The 19,929-nt window shown below is 37.0% G+C and overlaps 1 long non-coding RNA gene across 2 annotated transcripts in view; it reads left to right on the forward strand.

The window, feature by feature from the left end:
* Positions 1–19,472, forward strand: part of LOC134754495 (uncharacterized) — a 400,626-nt gene extending 381,154 nt beyond the window's left edge. For both annotated transcript variants that reach the window (XR_010128897.1, XR_010128898.1), the window contains exon 2: positions 19,337–19,472. This is a non-coding gene — a long non-coding RNA (uncharacterized LOC134754495). The remainder of the gene's footprint in view (positions 1–19,336) is intronic.
* The last annotated feature ends 457 nt before the right edge of the window (positions 19,473–19,929 follow it).

The raw sequence follows: 19,929 nt of genomic DNA on the forward strand, positions 1-19,929 counted from the left end.
TATATAAGATATTGCCTTAGTGCAAATCATTATCATCATGCTATATAATTTGTATGTATTATATGAATACATAGGTAAATTGTTAAGAGTAATAAACGATTATATCAAATTTACCGAAAGTTTTATTTTAACCTAATTAAAGTTATAAAGTGACGCATAATGTTGCGAAAGTATCAATATTGTTTAGGCGGTCGCGTTATTTCAAGCAGCGGCCGGCGTTCGGTTACTGTGTAAAAGTCGTATCTTCGCGCGTTTTCAAATCGACTACGGGCTCTTAAGTCGAGCATCTACTAGTACGAATTTTTGAACGATAACCGACGATGTGACATGTGACTTCAATCAGCCGTCCTGGGCGAGGGTCGTCTTCAATTGACTCTTTGCCATGTTTGAAGAGGCCATGCCACTTGTAAATCATGCGTTTAGCAGGGCCACAAGCAGGGCACTGGGCCCCGTAGACGGCTTTCATTTAACCCCTCGGACCCCGTGTCAAAATTTTGCTACCGGTTTAATAACCATGAAATTGTAAGATAAAGTTCAAATTGTCTGTGACGTATACGGGACAAGGCATTCGAAGGGTTAATTAATTATAAGTTGCGGAGGTTTTCCTTGCTTCTATAGAAATTTTATCACGCCACGATATTGATATTTATATTTTTTTATATATATAATCTAACTGTAATAGGTTGCCTTATTAAAAAGTTGGTCCCGTCCATGGTTGCCTAGATTAATTTCTAAAGAGGTCTCATTATCACATAACGTCGCTGCGCGTACAAAAGTCGCTATGTGATTTTTGACGATTTTTCGGTTTTAATGCCATTTTGAACCTTATTTCTATACGCATATGCTCCAAAAACAGCGTGACGCTTATTTCAATATTTAAGGATTTATCAAATGTAGGTATGTGACGCCTATACAATGAATGCTCTTCCTATAATCGCTAACTGGAATAAATCACATAACTACATTAGTTTATTTGAACAGCAATAACAGACGTGTGCTCGCTATGTGTTGCTTGTCACATAGCGATATTTTCTTAAAAATGATTAGATGCGCTTGCTCCCGATATGTAGTTTCTCGCACATAGCGATATTTTTATACTAGTTGCAGTCGATGTTATGTTTCTAGATTGTGCGTTTTACTATACATAGCGGGATTTTCTTATAACAATCGAGTCTAGTGTATATTAAACTATTATTTACCCTCAAGTTGTATACAGGTACCTACTAAACATGATTATTTCATGTGAAGCGCTAGTGGCCAAGCTGTAAGAGCGTGCGACTTTCAATCCGGAGGTCGCGGGTTCAAACCCACGCTCGTACCAATGAGTTTTTCGGAACTTATGTACGAAATATCATTTGATATTTACCAGTCGCTTTTCATTGAAGGAAAACATAGTGAGGAAACCGGGCTAATCCCAATAAGGCCTAGTTTCCCCTCTGGATTGGAAGGTAAGATGGCAGTCGCTTTCGTAAAAACTAGGGATTAGTTGTCAAGCAGACCCCAGGGTCCCATGAACCGTGGCAAAATACCTGGATAACGCGAGGAAGAAGAGTTGACCTTAAGAGCCAACAGGAGTGGTCATTTCTCCATACAAACGTACTCGACTGTTTCCTCCGTGGTTTTTGAAGCTAGAGGAATGATTTTTTCAACACAGATTAATATTGTCAATATCTGTGTCGGTGTGTTTTGCTTTTTTTGATATTTTTGTTTTTTAAGGCGCTAGAGCCCTTCAAACATGGCCAAAAATGGCCTCACTGACTATGCCGCAATGAGAGGCGTGGTATTCAAAACTGATATCAATTAGCCAAAAAATCAAAACAGTCCGACACAGACAATTTCATAATCATTTAGATTTCCAAATTTGGTTACGATTGGTTAAGTTTTGGAGGAGGAAACAGTCGAGTACAAAACCTCGATTTTTGAGATTTTTACGCAGGATTTTTCGCCTAAGCTGCAGTTGTTCTTATCGCACTAATTTTAGGGGCGGGGTCAAGTTTCTAAATACGTACACAGACAGAATAGTGATGGGCAATAGTCGACATTAAATGTCGATAATCTAGTGATGTGATAAGATCGATAAACCTTTTCAAAGTCGCGATTTGCCTCTTAGTAGGCGAAGTAAGTAAAGTGAGTATGCACTTTGGCCTCAGGGGATATCGTTTAATACTATTTATTATTCCTTGGTTCATACAAAGCTGAGCTGACGCACTAGCTACGAGATTAAGTCCTGGCTACCCCCCAAAAAGGAAGGGGAAAAGTCGGCTTCTGCGGTCCAGTTTGCCTCTATTTCTACCTATCTGTTGATCATGATCTATGAGATCAAATTTGGTATAAATTTTGTGTAAATTAGGGACGAATAATTTATTTTAGAAATAATAGTTTCACATTTTCATATACAAATCTGAATATATGAACGAAACATTAAAATAAAATAAATATTTAAATGTCGCTCCCAAATAACAAACGTGATTTTTTTGCCGTTTTTTGCGTAATGGTACGAAACCCTTCGTGCGCGAGTCCGACTCGCACTTGGCCGTTTTTTGTTAATAGCTTTTGAACTTTTTTTAAGTGGGAATAAATTAACGCTTCGAATACATTTTTCTAGACATCATTCCGAATCCAATGAGGTATCATACGTATTTTTAGGAATTAGTATCTCTATTAGTGGCAGCCGTACAAGCCCAATTTCAATGAAAAACCGCAAATCGATGTACAGGTTAGCCGTTTGGCCCGCAGTTCCTTAAAAAATCCCTTTTTTTTGTAAATTAAAACAAATAGAATTTTCAAAACATACCAAGTTTGGGGTCAAGTTAAAGGGTTAAAGAGGTATTTCCCGTTGGATATATGGATATTACGTATCATTGTATGATTAATATGTACCGTATCTGCAGTACAGTTCCATAAGTCTCGTAAAATAGGTATTGAAGTAGATTGTGTCACTTTGTATTGAAAAAAAAAACTAAATAAAATTATTTTTAAAATTGCTTTTTTGGGGTTCGATATGAGAATATCACGTATCATTTGTGGTATATTGTACAAAAAAAAATCAGCCATATCGTAACTGGAGGAGTCCAAACTTGGTATGTTTTGAAAATTCTTTTTGTTTCAATTTAAGAAAAACCGGCCAAGTGCGAGTCGGACTCGCGTTCCAAGGGTTCTGTACATTACAAAATTTAAACAATGTATTTTTTATATGAAACGTGAGTGAAATGTCTTTAAAAAACCCGTAGGGGTCGGATCAAAAACTAAGTAATTAAGTCCGACTCACGCTTGACTGCAATTTCCAATAGGTTTTCCTGTAATCTTTTGATAAAGATCTATTTTGTGTATTTTTGTTATAAATTTTAGATCCAGTAGTTTCGGAGATAAAGGGGGGAATGATCATTTTTTGCCTATTTTCTTGAATAACTTCTAAATTATTTATCCTAAATTATAAAAAAATGTATTAGAGATTCTCATAATGAGCTCTTTCATTTGATATATAACACGATATAGTTATTATAGTTTAAAATACTTTATTTTTAATTTTCTCATTTACCCCCTAAAAGTGGTCCCCATGTTTAAAATTCATTTGTTTACGTTACATGTCCGTCTTTGGGTCACAAACTTACATATGTATACCAAATTTCAACTTAATTGGTCCAGTAGTTTCGGAGAAAATAGGCTGTGACAGACGGACACACAGACAGACAGACGCACGATCCTATAAAGTATAAGGGTTCCGTTTTTCCTTTTGAGGTACGGAACCCTAAAACTGGCTAAAATGTAATGATGTGGTATTTTCAGAATCGCTTCAAAAAGCCCTTTCGTATGATAGACAAGAGAAGATTACGATAGGTTTGAAAAAAAATATATATATAAAAAAAAGGTTTCAGCACTCCCTCCTAAGGGATTTTTTTTAGGAACTGCGGGTCAAAAAAATTGTTTTGACCTCTAGTATACGTGTACCAAACGGGTAACCTGTACATCGATTTGCGGTTTTTTTATGCGAACAGCTTACACTATATTTTTCACCACCTTGAACGTTTTGTAGACTAGACTATTGTCCCAAATTGGGGTTTCATATTTATTCCGACCAGAATTAGCTCTTCAAACATTTTTATCAAAATCTGACTCATAAATAAAAAACGGACAATTAATAAAACTGTATAATTACATCAAAGTAAGAAATATCACATGTCACATGTTTCTTTGTTATGATATTTTATCTAACCTGAGGCAAATTTTTTCTATTCCACGTAGCCGGAGAGCGGCAAATTTGTTTTTAATCACACTTGCTCGAAAAGATCTTATTCTATGCAGGTGTACTGAAGGGAAAAGGCGTTAATGTTCCCGCGGGAGTTATAGCTTTCTTTTTTAATTCGGTATGTCACTAATTCATACGAACCAAGTAAGTTATAAGTAAAATACTTTGTTTAAAGTCAAGGTATAAGGGAGTTTTACTTTTAAAATACTTACGACTATAATTTAATATTTTTGTTTATATTTAAAAATATTTAATTGGATTAATTTAACAGCCGTTATCTTGTATGTTTTTATACAACAATGTTTTCTTGTATGTCCATGTTATGTTATGTTTTTTTTACCCTTCTGTACCTCGAAATGTTAATTAGATTGCAGGTTGTAGAAGGATATTGAATTCAGTTACTTAAAATCAAGGAGTTAACCACAATAACAGGGAATAAGCAAACGCTTAGTGGTGGTAGCGAGCGAACGAGTTCAAATCGAAGAATAAAGTAAGAAAAGAACTGGGTGGTGTGTGGCGTGGTATTTGGTATTATATGCATAGCTATAGCGTAGAGCGGGCCGGCCAGCGGAGGCCGGCGAGGAGCGCAAAATGCGTTCGCGTCTGTGTGCGTGCACCACACACACTGGAATAGTCCCTCGCTACGCGGTACCGCCCCCGTCAGAGCGACGGCGATATTCAACTTGAAATCTCAAAATTGAACCCGGGCTCACCTCCTGTTGGCTCTTAATATGTTTTGCCTATATTTTCAAAAGTCCGACTTAATAGATTGCAGGTTTATTTCAGAAATTATTTAAAACTCAACTTTTTGAAATTCCTTAATAATCTTTTTTTTTGTTGACAAAGGCCCTCCGGCTTGGGGAGCCATTTGGTGGATATGTGGGACTCCCTCCTGCAACCATCCTCTCCTAGTAAGAGGAGAAAAGGAGATATACCCACTAAAAGCCACTCCGGCGCTCACCCTTCTGGCCGTTTTCAAGGAGGTGCGGGATGCCTGAGATTCTACTCCTTCCGGCGGCCATGGCTTATCTTACTCCGGAGTTACACCGCTGGAAAGGAGAGTCATTGACGCTTGACCCACTGCCAATCGTGTAGCGCCGTGTAGTGCGGGCCCCCACAGCCCGCTGGCCCTGCTAGGGGTTTAGGCGGACAGCAAATTGTGCCCATCTTCTTCACCGCCGTCTGCGCCGGTTCGGGTGTGCGTCGTCAGCTCCTACTCTCACGCTCCCTTTCCGCGGCCTCCTTCCTTGAAATGACGGTTTCGCAGAAGAAGGCAACTGCGTTCCATTTCCTTTCGCTGCCCAACATAGTCATTAATACGTTGCGCAGCGAAACGTTCCCTAATCCAAGAGCCGCCGTCATGATGCGACACTCTACGGCCCAACGATTGCATTCTTGACTGCAGTGTGCGTCTATAGTATGAGATCCATAGCCACAGTCCTCCAGGTCGTCCTTCTAGCTTCTAGCATCCGTTCGTGCCCTTGTTGACGCGTCCTCGGCAGTTCTTCGGGTGCAGGGAATTCATTTAGGGCCCTGCACCTGACCCTCTCCCTGTGCGCATCGGCGAGTACCAGAGCCTCTAACTATCACCCATTTTTTGACAACTTGAATCATGAAAACAACCTAACTTTACTGTGATTACTTACTTAATAAAGGAATGCAGGAGAAAACCAATGACAGTCCATTACAAGACTGTCATCTGATATTTGACTGTTGAATAAGTATATAAGGGGAAGTTTGAAAGTAGCACCGGTAACGGAGAAGATGAGGAGTAGTAGGTTAGCGCCGTGGTATGGGAATGTAACGAGGAAAGATGAATGTCACATAGGCATAACAATGTTAGGGATGAATGCTGATGGACGCAGAGCGGATGGTAGACCCAAAAAACGATGGATGGATTGTGTGAAAGAGGATATGAGAAAGAAAGGAGTGAGTGCTGAGGTGACCAAAGATAGAGCAGAATGGAAGAGAAAAACATGTTGTGCCGACCCAATACAACGTGGGATAAGGGCAGGAAGAAGAGAGTCCTTAAAGAGATGAGACTTTTTACATTTCAAGATTTTAAAAGCAACATTTTGATTACAAAACTAGAAAAAATAGATTTTTACCGTTTTTCTCCTTGCTTCGTATATATGTATATTATTTGATTACTTATTGGGCTGGCAAATAATTATCAAACCAATTTAAATGAGTTTACCTAGGTAAACATATTTAGTTCAAAGATATTGTCTGAAACAAATTGATCATAAATGGGTTTAAAGTAATAGTTATAATAAAAAAGTACGTAGATTATTAATTCACGATTAAAATTCAATTATATTGACTTAAACAGCAATTTTTTCTGTTTTATTGAACGCTTACATCATATTATTAAATAGCCATGTGACGATAAAGAACAAAAAAAATTTAAGGTCCTTAACAATTAAATCTAACCATGTAATGGTAAGACACTTAGAGGTTATTTATGACCCAAACAAAACTCGCTATGTGACATATTTATGAAAAAGTTTTTATTTCATATTATTAAAACTAAAATATTTTTTCATGTAATTCCTTAATGTATGTTAAAGTGCAAATACTTTTGTCACAAAAATATTGATTCATTTATGTACAATAATTATCGAAATAAACAGTTTTTTGTGTCTCCTGAAAAGTAGGTTAAAAACACATGGCGACTTTTGAACGCGCAGCGACGATAAGCAAAGATGTTTTGTACTATTTTACCTTCTTCTACTTCATTCCGCGAATATTTGTACCTCCCCTCTTAACTATCATGTTCGCAAAGACCACATCGACTGCAGAGCTTTTAAGTTAGTTATGTTTTGTTGTAAAGCGAGGTTTAGACTAGCAAGAACTTGCATGCAATTAAGAGCCCTTATTCCCTGGAGCGTTCATCGATTTCACGAAATAACACTCAATAGATGGCGTTGACGCGCGGTACGCGAGCGCCGGCAACTATAACGCGTTTTGAACGCAGAGAAGAATAATCTTGATCGTTGTCGATTTCAATAGCAAGTAACATTATTTTTATTGTTATAGCCACTCTTTTATTTTATTTTATTACTATATTTTATATTTTATTGTACCCAGAGATGACCAGGGTGCCTAGCCAAGATGCCAACCGTTTAGGTACTTATAATTTACATTAAAACCAATTCTGCAGCTGGCCTCTGAAATGGGTAATAGAAACGCGATCCGTATGTCTTTCGCTTTCCAAATGACCAGGGTGCCTAGCCAAGATGCCAACCGTTTACGCTCCGTAGCAAACGAAACGTAACTGTCTCTGTCGCACTAATATTGAAGAGTGATAGAGAGAGATTACGCTATTGTTCGGTTCGGAACGAACGACTGGAATCTTGGCTAGGCACTCGGGTTTAGTACCTACAGTTTACGTTAAAAACCACTTAAAACCAAATCTGTAGCTGGCCACTGAAATGGGTAATAGAAACGCGTTCCGTATGTGTTTTGCTTTCCAGATAATCAGAGTACCTAGCCAAGATACCAGTCGTTCGTTCCGTAGCGAACGATAGGGTAATTTCTCTCTATCACTCTTCCATATTAGTGCGACAGAGACGGGTGCGATTCGTTCGCTACGGAGCGTAAACGGTTGGCATCTTGGCTAGGCACCCTGGTCATCTGCAAAACGAAACACATACGGAACGCGTTTCTATTACCCATTACAGTGGCCAGCTATAGATTTGGTTTTAACGTAAACTATAATAGGTACCTAAACCTGGGTGTCTAGCCAAGATGCCAGTCGTTCGTTCCGCAGCGAACGATAGGGTAATCTCACTCTATCACTCTTCCATATTAGTGCGACAGAAACGGTTGCGTTTCGTTCGCTACGGAGCGTAAACGGTTGGTATCTTGGCTAGGCACCCTGGTCATCTGCAAAGCGAAACACATACGGAACGCGTTTCTATTACCCATTACAGTGGCCAGCTATAGATTTGGTTTTAATGTAAACTATAGGTACCTAAACCTGGGTGCCTACCCAAGATGCCAGTCGTTCGTTCCGCAGCGAACGATAGGGTTATCTCTCTCTATCACTCTTCCATATTAGTGCGACAGAGACGGTTGCGTTTCGTTCGCTACGGAGCGTAAACAGTTGTCATCTTGGCTAGGCACCCTGGTCATCTGCAAAGCGAAACACATACGGAACGCGTTTCTATTACCCATTACAGTGGCCAGCTATAGATTTGGTTTTAATGTAAACTATAGGTACCTAAACCTGGGTGCCTAGCCAAGATGCCAGTCGTTCGTTCCGTAGCGAATGATAGGGTAATCTCTCTCTATCACTCTTACATATTAATGCGACAGAGACAGTTGCGTTTCGTAAACGGTTGGCATCTTGGCTGGACACCCTGGCCATCTGGAAAGGAAAAGACATACGGAACGCGTTTCTACTACCCATTCAGAGGCCAGCTACAGATTTGGTTTTAATGTAGACTAGGTACCTAAACGGTTGGCATTTTGGCTAGGCACCCTGGTCATCTGGAAAGCGAAAGACATAAGGAACGCGTTTCTACTACCCATTTTAGAAGCCAGCTACAGATTAGGTTTTAATGTAAATTATATTATAGATACCTAAACGGTTGGCATCTTGGCTAGGCACCTTGGTCATCTGGAAAGGGAAAGACATACGGAACCCGTTTCTACTACCCATTACAGTGGCCAGCTATAGATTTGGTTTTAATGTAAATTATATTATAGATACCTAAACGGTTGGCACCTTGGCTAGGCACCTTGGTCATCTGGAAAGGGAAAGATACAAGGAACGCGTTTCTACTACCCATTTTAGAGGCCAGCTAAAGATTTGGTTTAATATAAATTATATTCTAGGTACCTAAACGGTTGGCATCTTGGCTAGGCACCTTGGTCATCTGGAAAGGGAAAGACATACGGAACCCGTTTCTACTACCCATTCAGAGGCCAGCTACAGATTTGGTTTTAATGTAAACTATAGGTACCTAAACGGTTGGCATCTTGGCTAGGCACCCTGGTCATCTAGAAAGCGAAATACACAAGGAACGCGTTTCTATGACCCATTTTAGAGGCCAGCTACAGATTTGGTTTTAATGTAAGTTATATTCTAGGTACCTAAACGGTTGGCATCTTGGCTAGGCACCTTGGTCATCTGGAAAGGGAAAGACATACGGAACCCGTTTCTACTACCCATTCAGAGGCCAGCTACAGATTTGGTTTTAATGTAAACTATAAGTACCTAAACGGTTGGCATCTTGGCTAGGCACCCTGAACAGACCCGATCACCTAGGCGAAAAAATTTATTATTTGTGCTATAAAATGTACCTATGATTACATTGATCACCTAAGGATCAAGATTTTCTAATCGCAGTATACACCACTTCTCGGAACTAGCTCGTTGGTTACGAACGAAACAAACGCCTGACGATCGAGCACAGGTCCGTCCCCTAAGCGCTCTCGGCGGAGACTGAGCGCGCAGTGTCGGTGCAGCGTGATTTATACATCTTTTAAAAATATTTAAATTTACGGGAAAATAGGTCCTATAGTTATGATTTTTTTTTATGGGTTCACATAAAGTTAGTTTGCTATAATATTATTTTGAGGGCAAAATATAAGTACAATTTACGATAAAAAAATATAATGCGACCCTGTTTTCACCGAAAAAATGAAGAAAACTCGGAAGGTATTTTATCATTTTTTTAAAATGAATCTTTGATTTTCAATCATTTCAGCCCCTCGTACTTACAAGATATGGTGAATTGAATTGTAATCATTCATGTACCAATTGATTCTTGTTTACTGCAAAATTGGCAACCGAAACGACACTTCTCACTGCAAATTTTGAAAAATACTCCCAGGAAAACTCATTTATTTTAGGTTTAAAAAGAGAAAATGTAAATTTTAACTATTTCAGCCGCTAGTTTAGGAAATGATTATTTAAGAACGTTAACAGTTTTTGAATAAATACTAATAGTTACGGCGTAATGTTGAATGAAAAAGGAAGCATTTTGCAAAATACGCTCGTTTGTAGGAATAAGGCCTCTTAACGTTACATTGCTGACTACTAAGGTAAACTGCATTCAAAATGTTTATCAGATACCGCAATGTAATGACAATTGCATGCAAGTTCTTGCTAGTCTAAACCTCGCTTAACTTAAACCGTTTATCTATATTTGCCGCAGTACCAACTGGCGAATGAGATCATAATGCTATCTCCTTTACCCTTGTTAAGACCAACCAAGAGTGAGAGATGGCATTATGACCTGACTCGCCACTTAGTTTTGCGGCAAGTATAAGAACAATGAAAAACTGCAAAATGGGACACAAAAGTGCGAAATACACACTTGACAAGTTGCCTCTCCTTTTATTTTATTTTTCTTTCCTAGGTACACAAGCTGTATGCCTTCCATACATGCATTCTTGTATGCATGCGAAGTTGTATGCCTTCTTCCGGCTGGGGATGTATTTATTTAGTAGGTACCATTTGAGCTTAAATACGAGTAGGACTATTAGGCATATTCACGACTTTCATGAGACGTTTTACGTAAATCATTGTGGCTTCGTGCCTAATATAGCTATAGTTTATTTTGGGGGTGCTCAGTAGAAAACCGCCCCGGGTTCCAACCACGCTACGCCGCCACTGCACTGAGGCTCATCATTAGTAAGGCGAAAGCTTGTCAACATGATGATTAAGAAACAGTATTGCAACCACGCAATTCGCAATTGTAATTGTTTGAAGAGAGCCCTTTTTCCGCCAGATACCCCGAAGACCAAAGACCAATGTTACATACAGGACGACTAAGGGCCGATACCGACGGACTGCAACTGCAACCCGACTGCAATATGTATGGGAACTGCACGCCGACGTTGTAGTTGCGTTTCATACACGCCCGCCCTGCCCTACGACACGACACGACACGACAGTCACGACACTATCAGATAGGTACACAAAGTAGTGATGCGTACGGAGAAGGAGAACAACATGTGTGGCCAACACATGCCCTAAATTATGTACCTACTTACTTCATTAAAACTTAGCTTACCTGTGTATTTACTCTCCAAAATATTTTTCCCCTCACTAGCTCGGAAAGCCGTCTTTTATCCTTTAAAACAAGCGGGGAAAAACGCATTTTATCCACTAGTGGGGAAAGTAATTTGACCTTGGATGGAGCGTGTTTAAGTAGCTTGACAGATAACAAAACGTAAAACGCTCATAATAATGGTTCGTTCGATATTAATTATCATTAAATAAATGGTTTGAGAATCTAATAAAAAATACCAAATTTAGCTTTATTTAATAATTTTAACTCATAAACCTTAAATTTCCATAAGAAACGTTAGATTTTTTATTTATATAAATATAATTCTGAACGCACAAGTTGAGTCGATGCAATTTCAAAACGCATCGTTGACATTTCATACGTCAGAACAGAAACGTCAACATTGTCAACAATTTTTTTTACTTATAAACACTTCTTACCGACTCACGTAAAAATCAGAATTTCCAGTGGTTTCTGTTATAATATCCTAAAAAATAAGTGATTCCAGTGATGAAGATGATCTAACGCCTGTGGATGTTGCACTTTCCTCGCTATAGTGAGGGGAAAAGTTTTGTGTTACAAACGGGTGCAAATGTATTTTACTTCTCGTGTGTTGAAACACTCGCTACGCTCAGGATTCTATTTTAGAACCACTCGCTTCGCTCGTGGTTCAACTATAGAATCCTTTCGCTAACTCTCGTGTTTCAATTCCACACTCGCGGGTAAAATACAACTTTGCACCCTTGTATAACAAATAACTATTTCTTCCTTAAAATGCAGCCTATAAAATCGATCTTTGTCATTTGCTTTAGTTTTTCATACCCAAAGCTTTTTTCCACCGATTTATGCATATCGGGTCCTTGGGAAAAAAGTGAGATCCTAGATTTCCACAATTTGTCGCACAACATTGAAGTATTTTGGAAAAAACGGAGAATGTTTACAATATCTTTGAAAAAATGTATGTGGTTTACAAACTAAAGACCGCAGATTATACAACAAGGGCATAAAGTAACCCATTTTATTGGTCGATCCGTCCGAGTGTAAGCGAGGGCAGATATGGGTCGAGGATAAAATGTATATTTATGCCCGAATTAAGTATATCCTCTGCTTTTCACTTCGATTGCGAGGAATAAGTTATTTTACTGTATTTATTAAAAAGGCGCCCGCGAGCGGCCGCGTGGGGTGGACCGCGCCCGCTGCCAGCTGCAGCAGTGGCAGTTTGAATGGCAGGTTGTGGACTTTATTGCTAAGTCAATGTAAAATCTGTCCACGAAAAAAAGTGGTCATGCATATAATAGTGTAAATCTTTTATATGAATGTGAATTTTCAAGCAGCACGTTTTGTATATAATTTGTGGATATCAAACTACATATTAAAAATACAAACATGATATACCTACCGTTAGCTTTTCTATGAATTTTAGCAATATATATGTTGGCAACCATGGCGCCAAGCGCTGAACGCGCCACCTAGCGGCTGACGAAGACACTACGAGGAGCCGCTACAGCGCCATCTATCGGAGAGCTGCGTCATAGGCCCAGGTAGCCGCCGCCCCGTCTACCTGGAGTGGCAGCAGATTTCGGTGGGGATACCGAGCCGATAAAAGGGGCTGCACGACCGTCAGAGCTCTCTTTGTTCCAGCGACTTTCGTTAGGGTTAATTGTATTGTACATTATTACGTATTTTGTAATTAAATTGATTTAATAAAGTACCTATTTTGAAAGTTCAGTATTTATCTTCACTTATCGTTTACATATATCCCATGGTACCAATGTTTTCTTGTACAGCGTCTTCTGGCAGTCTTTACCAAGTTTTCTTGCAAAATATATAGTTTTTTTTTAATTAGATAAATCAAATTATACCTTATGACGTCCTCTTTTTACAAAAGAAACAATTTTTCTAATTGTAAGTATTTAAATTGAGATTGTTCTGAGGTTCTTTAACTTTGGTGAATTTGACTTTTTGACGAAAAAATGCCTTCCATATAAAAACTACTTTCAGTGCTTGGAGTAGAAAGTCTTCCTGACTACCAAAAATAGAAATGAGTTTCAAGAAGTATTTTTTTTGACAAGATGACATTCTAATCTGTCTAAAACAGCTTGTAAAAATATAAATACAGTTGTGACATTTTAGCAGGAAGCGAGTGAAGAATGTCAAAAAACGCTGTACAAGCAATGAAAGGTGTGATGGAATTTATTTGGCGAAAACTCACACAAACCCATACATTAAATTACTTTTTTTTTTTATATAGTATTATACATACAAATTATTAAAATAAAATCTTCTTGAAAATTTACATTCGGTAAAAAGATATACCAGATCATCCACCACCACTTTTTTTCGTGGACATACTTTAATAGATGATTTTACTTTATGCACTAAGCATAAACACCGATTTTTCACCTCTTATGCGTGTAAGAAGTGAAAAATGTATAAAAAGGTTACTTAGGACCGCAAAGGCCAGATGTTGGACAACTTCTATAAGCAAGGAGGCTCAGAAGTGAATTTTCATTTTATAATAGATAGATGTAGAAAGTTCGTATTAAATTTTCTATGAAAGACTGGCTCTTAAATATTTTAGAAATTCGTTAAAAATAAGGTAAAATTAAAATAAAGAAATTCGGAGAACCCTGTTTCTTCAAACCATAACTAAGTTTTGTGATACGACCTAAATCACACGACACGGTCTATAGTTATTAAATGCTTAATGCTTTATATATGTCCGCGGGGGCCCAAATATACTTTATTTTGCCGGAACATAAGAAAATAATTATGGTTATTATTATATACTTGCATTTATGTAATAATAATATTCTTCTGGATTGCTTACAATGTTACTATTCGTAGTCACGCAAATATGATCACGACCAAGCTTATTTACCTGACATAAACATACACCATATTACATGCAGGTATGTGTACATATGTGCCGGGCAACTTGATAAGTCCGGTCACTATGAATAATGACCGGTCTGTATGCATCAAGTGGGCAATATAATTAAAACTGCATTATTAATTACTTTGAAAAGTAGGTTTAATTTAGGTTAGAATTGCAATTCCCCACAGAAATAAACAGCTTCCACATTGCCCGGCTACAAGTAGGGAAGTATTCATACTGTCCGGTCCAAGTGATCTCAAGTCCATCAGAAATTTTGATTTATTAAATGGACCACGGGCCGTCGGGCATTATTGCCCTTATTTGCCATTATTGCATTAGGGCCCAAGTGATAAATTTATCACTTTGCCCGACGCTCTTGGGCATTATTCATAATGACCGGTCATCATTTATACTGCCCTGTTAATCAAGTTGCCCGTAACATATATCGTGTTAAATAACCCGTCCTTATAAATTTGGTTATAAAGTGTTAACATTAAGTCATTATTGTCTACCTAAGTAGTTATTCCAAAGCAAAGTGAAAACATAATTTAAACGAGGGCAAGAAGGCTGCATTTCGTGTGTACTTGTTTTTATTTTAATGTAATCTTGAATGTAGGGCAAGGTTGGTGTTAGTGCGTTCGAGTTACATTAAAATAGAACAAATAACTTGAGACACGCACACTTAAGTGTTTGTTAGATTGCTGTATGGCAGTAAGGCTTATCACGATGATTTTATAACCTAACATCAATAATCAAAATTAAACTATCGTGAGACATATTTGAAAATATTTAGATCAGTACGGTTACACTCACTATTATTTTTAGTCGGTTTTGGCGACATGTAGGGTAAGACCTCAAGTGAATGAACACTTAAGCAATTATCATTTATTAATAATTGGAACAATTAATTGCATTCCTCATTTATTAAATAAGAAAGTATTTTTTGCGATTTCTTATTACTTTCATCATGTTTGAGTTATAGCTAAATTTAAAAAAAAACTACCCAAAAACCTAATGAATGAACATAAAAACTAGTGAATAAACACCACAAAATCCAGTGAATGAACATTATTTAGATTGTTTTAATCAGCATTAAAAAGTTTTTAACACAAACACCGTTTCCAGCTCTACTCTAATAGGTATAGCGAGAGCGTTCATATAATTTTATCCCCTCCATATTGATTTCAAATAGATTAGAATGTAATAAAATGATGGTTACTCACCAATAACACAAAAACCTATTACATATTAATAATAGTCTAAGATACGTGATGACGTCATATATGGTCGACCTTCACCGATACGTCTAACGGATGAAATTTATATTTTATGAAAGAAAATATGTTCCTGAACATAAATAAATAGGGTTGCCTAAAGAAATATGGTCAAGGCTATTTTTAATACATTTTGAAAATATTTTATTTTTTTTTCAAATTTCACAGATTTGTCTGACGAACGAAATAAGTTCCCATGGAAAGTATACAACTTGTACAACATGAATAAATTAGGTTGCCTATGTTTTTCCGGTCACTATTATGAGGTTGCCGTGTTTAAACATGTGAGTTTAAATCGATAATTGCACCCATCTGTCTGACGCTTGAATTATATATCAAAATAATGGTAATTTTATTGCGAATACAATGGTATAGGGTTGCCTGCAAAAATCCGGTCACAGATAAGGGTTGCCAGGCTTTTAAAGAAAATAAGAAGAAAAGACTTTTAGCGATAACTGATAACTCAAAAACGGCTTAACTGATTACGATTGTTTTAACTATTTTCGGTTGTGCTTATTAATCACTATTTTTGTGATTTTTTCATAATTTTTGGATGGATGGTTCGAAATTTAAAAGGAAAAACCCTTTTTTTTTTCTAAATAATTATTTCCGAAATGATTCACTTTTATCAAAAAAAGTTGTTTAAAGACCCCTATTTATATTGAAAGACCTATCCAACGACACCCCACACTATAGGGTTCAAACTATAAAAAAAATTGTCACACACATTTTGTTTCTTTCAAAGCGATTTTTTCCGAAAATATTTACTTTATCAAAAAATGTTTTTCTAAAACCCCTATTTATTTTAAAAGACCTATCCTATGCGTTTATGGACTTAAGGGTTAATGTAATTTAACAATGCTTCTACTTACTTATTATAATTTTGATTTTAACAAAGACTATGTAATATAAAAACAGTTTAATTATAAAATTAATAGAGTACGTGGAAATATTGCAAACAGTGTCACATATTTATGTTATGAAATAGGGACCACTTATTCACGTAAAATACAGGCGTAGTTCGAGGAAATACAAGTATTACAATGGAAAAATATATGTAGGTAGTTAGTAGTTAGAGCGACATTAGCAGTCGGTGCTATCAATGGACCTCGGCTCTGACCCACTGACCCAGTTTCGCGGGAGACTTATATCGTCAAGCGCCGCCATTACATGCACGTAACCAACAACTACCATCTACATATAACTCAGCAAAGGATACATTTATACTTTATGTGTATTAAGGCCGTTCCATCGCTTTGCCGCTATCACTGACATTTCGCAAGAAAGAACGGGAACGACCATGCGCGCCTTTTGATCGAATTTTGTCAATTTTTATTTATTTTAAAAACGTTGCCTTACAATATCGAAATTTAGAGGGTCGTTTTTTGGTCTAGAAGTGTTCTAGAAATCGATTTTCGCTCATGTCGTCGCGGACTTGGGTGCATTTGGTATCAGTGCATTCAGTATAATGTCCTGAACACAAATATATGAGATGCCAAGCGCGAAAGTGGTGGGGGTTGGGGGTATGATAGTATTACACACATAATATCATTAACTTGTAACGCAGAGAGTCCCATTGATATTGTAAATAATAAAGATGTTGAATAATAAATTAGATTTAATTTATTATGTAAAATATTAACAGGGTAGTTGCTGTGACGTCATAAAGTCAACAGTACTAAGTTTTTTACTTTTTTCTTTTAATCATACCATGTGGGGTACCAAACTGTAACATACGTACGGTAACATACTGTAACATTTTCACTACTTTCTAACAAATTATTAGAAAAAGTTCAAAATTCAACAAAAATAATATAAAACAGTTATTATTAGATGTCTAAACGAATTTTTTGATGACAGGTTATAATTCAATAATATCTATAGATTATTTGTTCTTGTTAATATGATACTTAATGTTTTGAATAATAAATGACAAATGACATTGATATTAAAACTTTCGATACGAAGAGTGTATTCTTGACATTTTAATTTTTACATTTGCTTATAATTATTGTATGTTAAGATAATTAATCACAAATTCTCCTCTCCTTGGAATTGTAAATTATAGTTATAGTATATTGCAGTGCCCAAGAGGGTTCAAAAAGACTTAGCTTATAAGTTTACCACCTGTATAATTACTTTTCCCCTCACTAGCTCAGAAAGTTGTCTTTTATCCTTTAAAACAAGCGGGGAAAAACGCATTTTATCAACTAGTGGGGAAAGTAATTTGACCTTGGATGGAGCGTGTTTGACAGATAACAAAACGTAAAACGCTCATAATAATGGTTCGTTCGATATTAATTATCATTAAACAAATGGTTTGAGAATCTAATAAAAAATACTAAATTTAGCTTTATTTAATGATTTTATGTCATAAACCTTAAAGTTCCATAGGAAACGTTTGTTTTTTAATAATTATGTTAAATATAATTCTGAACGCACGTTTTTTTTTCCTATCTGGGTTTTACTCCCTGCAATTTTTGCACAGGGTGAATTCGCCAATGTCGCACAAAGCACAAGTTGAGTCGATGCAATTTCAAAACGCATCATTGACATTTCATACGTCAGAAATGTCAACATTGTCAACAAAATTTTTACTTAAAAACTTCTTGTGTAAAAATACAGAATTTCCAGTTTTTTGTTATAATATCGTTAAAAAATGAGTGATTCCAGTGATGAAGATGATCTAACGCCTGTGAATGTTGCACTTTCCTCGCTATAGTGAGGTGAAAAGTTTTGTGTTACACACGGGTGCAAATGTATTTTTCACCTCAGCAGCTCGAACAAGCCTACTTTCGTTACTCCCTGGAGTGAGGAAAGTGCGACTTTCCTCACTCCAGGGAGTGAAACAATGTAGCTTTTTAATTTAGTGAAGGCCACTTCAACTACGGTACGGTACGGTACGGTCCGGTCCGGTCCGGTCTCGTATCGTATCTTGTCGTACATATTATAATACTTTTTTTTTCTGTTTATTCTGTGTAATTCGAAATTTTAACCTTTAATATGTTCTCACTACTGAGGTGCAAAATTATGTGTGCAACACGAGAGCAAAGTTATTTTACATCTCGTGTTTTTGAGTCCCTCGCTACGCTCAAGATTCTACCTTAGAATCTTTCGCTTTCTCGGGACTCAAAATAAACACTCGCAAGAAAAACCAACTTTCCTCTCTTGTTGCACAAATAACTATTACTTCTCGTGTGTTGAAACACTCGCTACGCTCAGGATTACATTTTAGAACCACTGGCTTCGCTCTTGGTTCAACTATAGAATCCTTTCGCTTGCTCGTGTTTCAATTCCACACTCGCGGGTAAAATACAACTTTGCACCCTTGTATAACAAATAGCTATTGTGAATTTGCAATAAAATATTGAGTATTGAGTAAAAATTTCACAATCCACAGTTGACTTTGAACTGCTCAAAATTGATAATAACTATATGGATTATTCCAAAATACATACCAAGTGACTGTGAATATCCTCTATATAATGTAAAAAAATAATTAACCAGATATATCCAAAAATAAAAAAGTACATCAAGTTGAAGAACAATATAATTTTCGGTTACATTAAACTGCAACTATTATTTAAACAAATAAAAAACCTGACTGTTTAGATATATTTTTAAAATGGTATTTTCACTAGCTTTCATTTGGTACCCATATTGCTATAGTAAGAAAAAAAAACACCACCCTAGCCACCACCCTAGCCAAATGGCAAAAAACGGAACCCTTATGGATTCGTCATGTCTGTCTGTCTGTCTGTCGGTCTGTATGTCACAGCCACTTTTTTCCGAAACTATAAAAACTATACTGTTGAAGCTTGGTAAGTAGATGTATTTTGTGAACCGTATTAAGATTTTGACACAAAAATAGAACAAAAAAAAACAATAAATTTTGGGGGTTCCCCGTACTTAGAACTGAAACTCAATTTTTTTTCATCAAACCCATACGTGTGGGGTATCTATGGATAGGTCTTTAAAAATGATATTGAGGTTTCTAATATCATTTTTTTCTAAACTGAATAGTTTGCGCGACAGACACGTCCAAAGTGGTTAAATGTGCCCCCCCCCCCCCGTGTAACTTATAAGATAAGAGCATGATAAAACTGAAAGAAATAGATGATGTAGATTACCATGCAAACAGCAACCAAAAATTGGTTTGATCGAGATCTACTAAGTAGTTTTTTTTTAATACGTCGTCTGTTCGGAACTGTCAAATTTCTGTTCTAACTGACAGGCTGATATCGTTCAACGGACTGACAATCAGTAGGCCCCTTAATGATGTCACACTGCACATTTACAATAAAATGTACTGCCGGCCTAACCAAGGTGACAATCGCTTGCGCTACGACCAATAGTTATTTGTGCAACAAGAGAGGAAAGTTGGTGTTTCTTGCGAGTGTTTATTTTGAGTCTCGAGAAAGCGAAAGATTCACGAGCGAAGCGAGTGATTCTAAGTTAAAATCTTGAGCGTAGCGAGGGACTCAAAAACACGAGATGTAAAATAAC

The sequence above is a fragment of the Cydia strobilella genome, chromosome Z (genome assembly GCF_947568885.1).
Source record: "Cydia strobilella chromosome Z, ilCydStro3.1, whole genome shotgun sequence".
Classification (NCBI taxonomy): domain Eukaryota; kingdom Metazoa; phylum Arthropoda; class Insecta; order Lepidoptera; family Tortricidae; genus Cydia; species Cydia strobilella.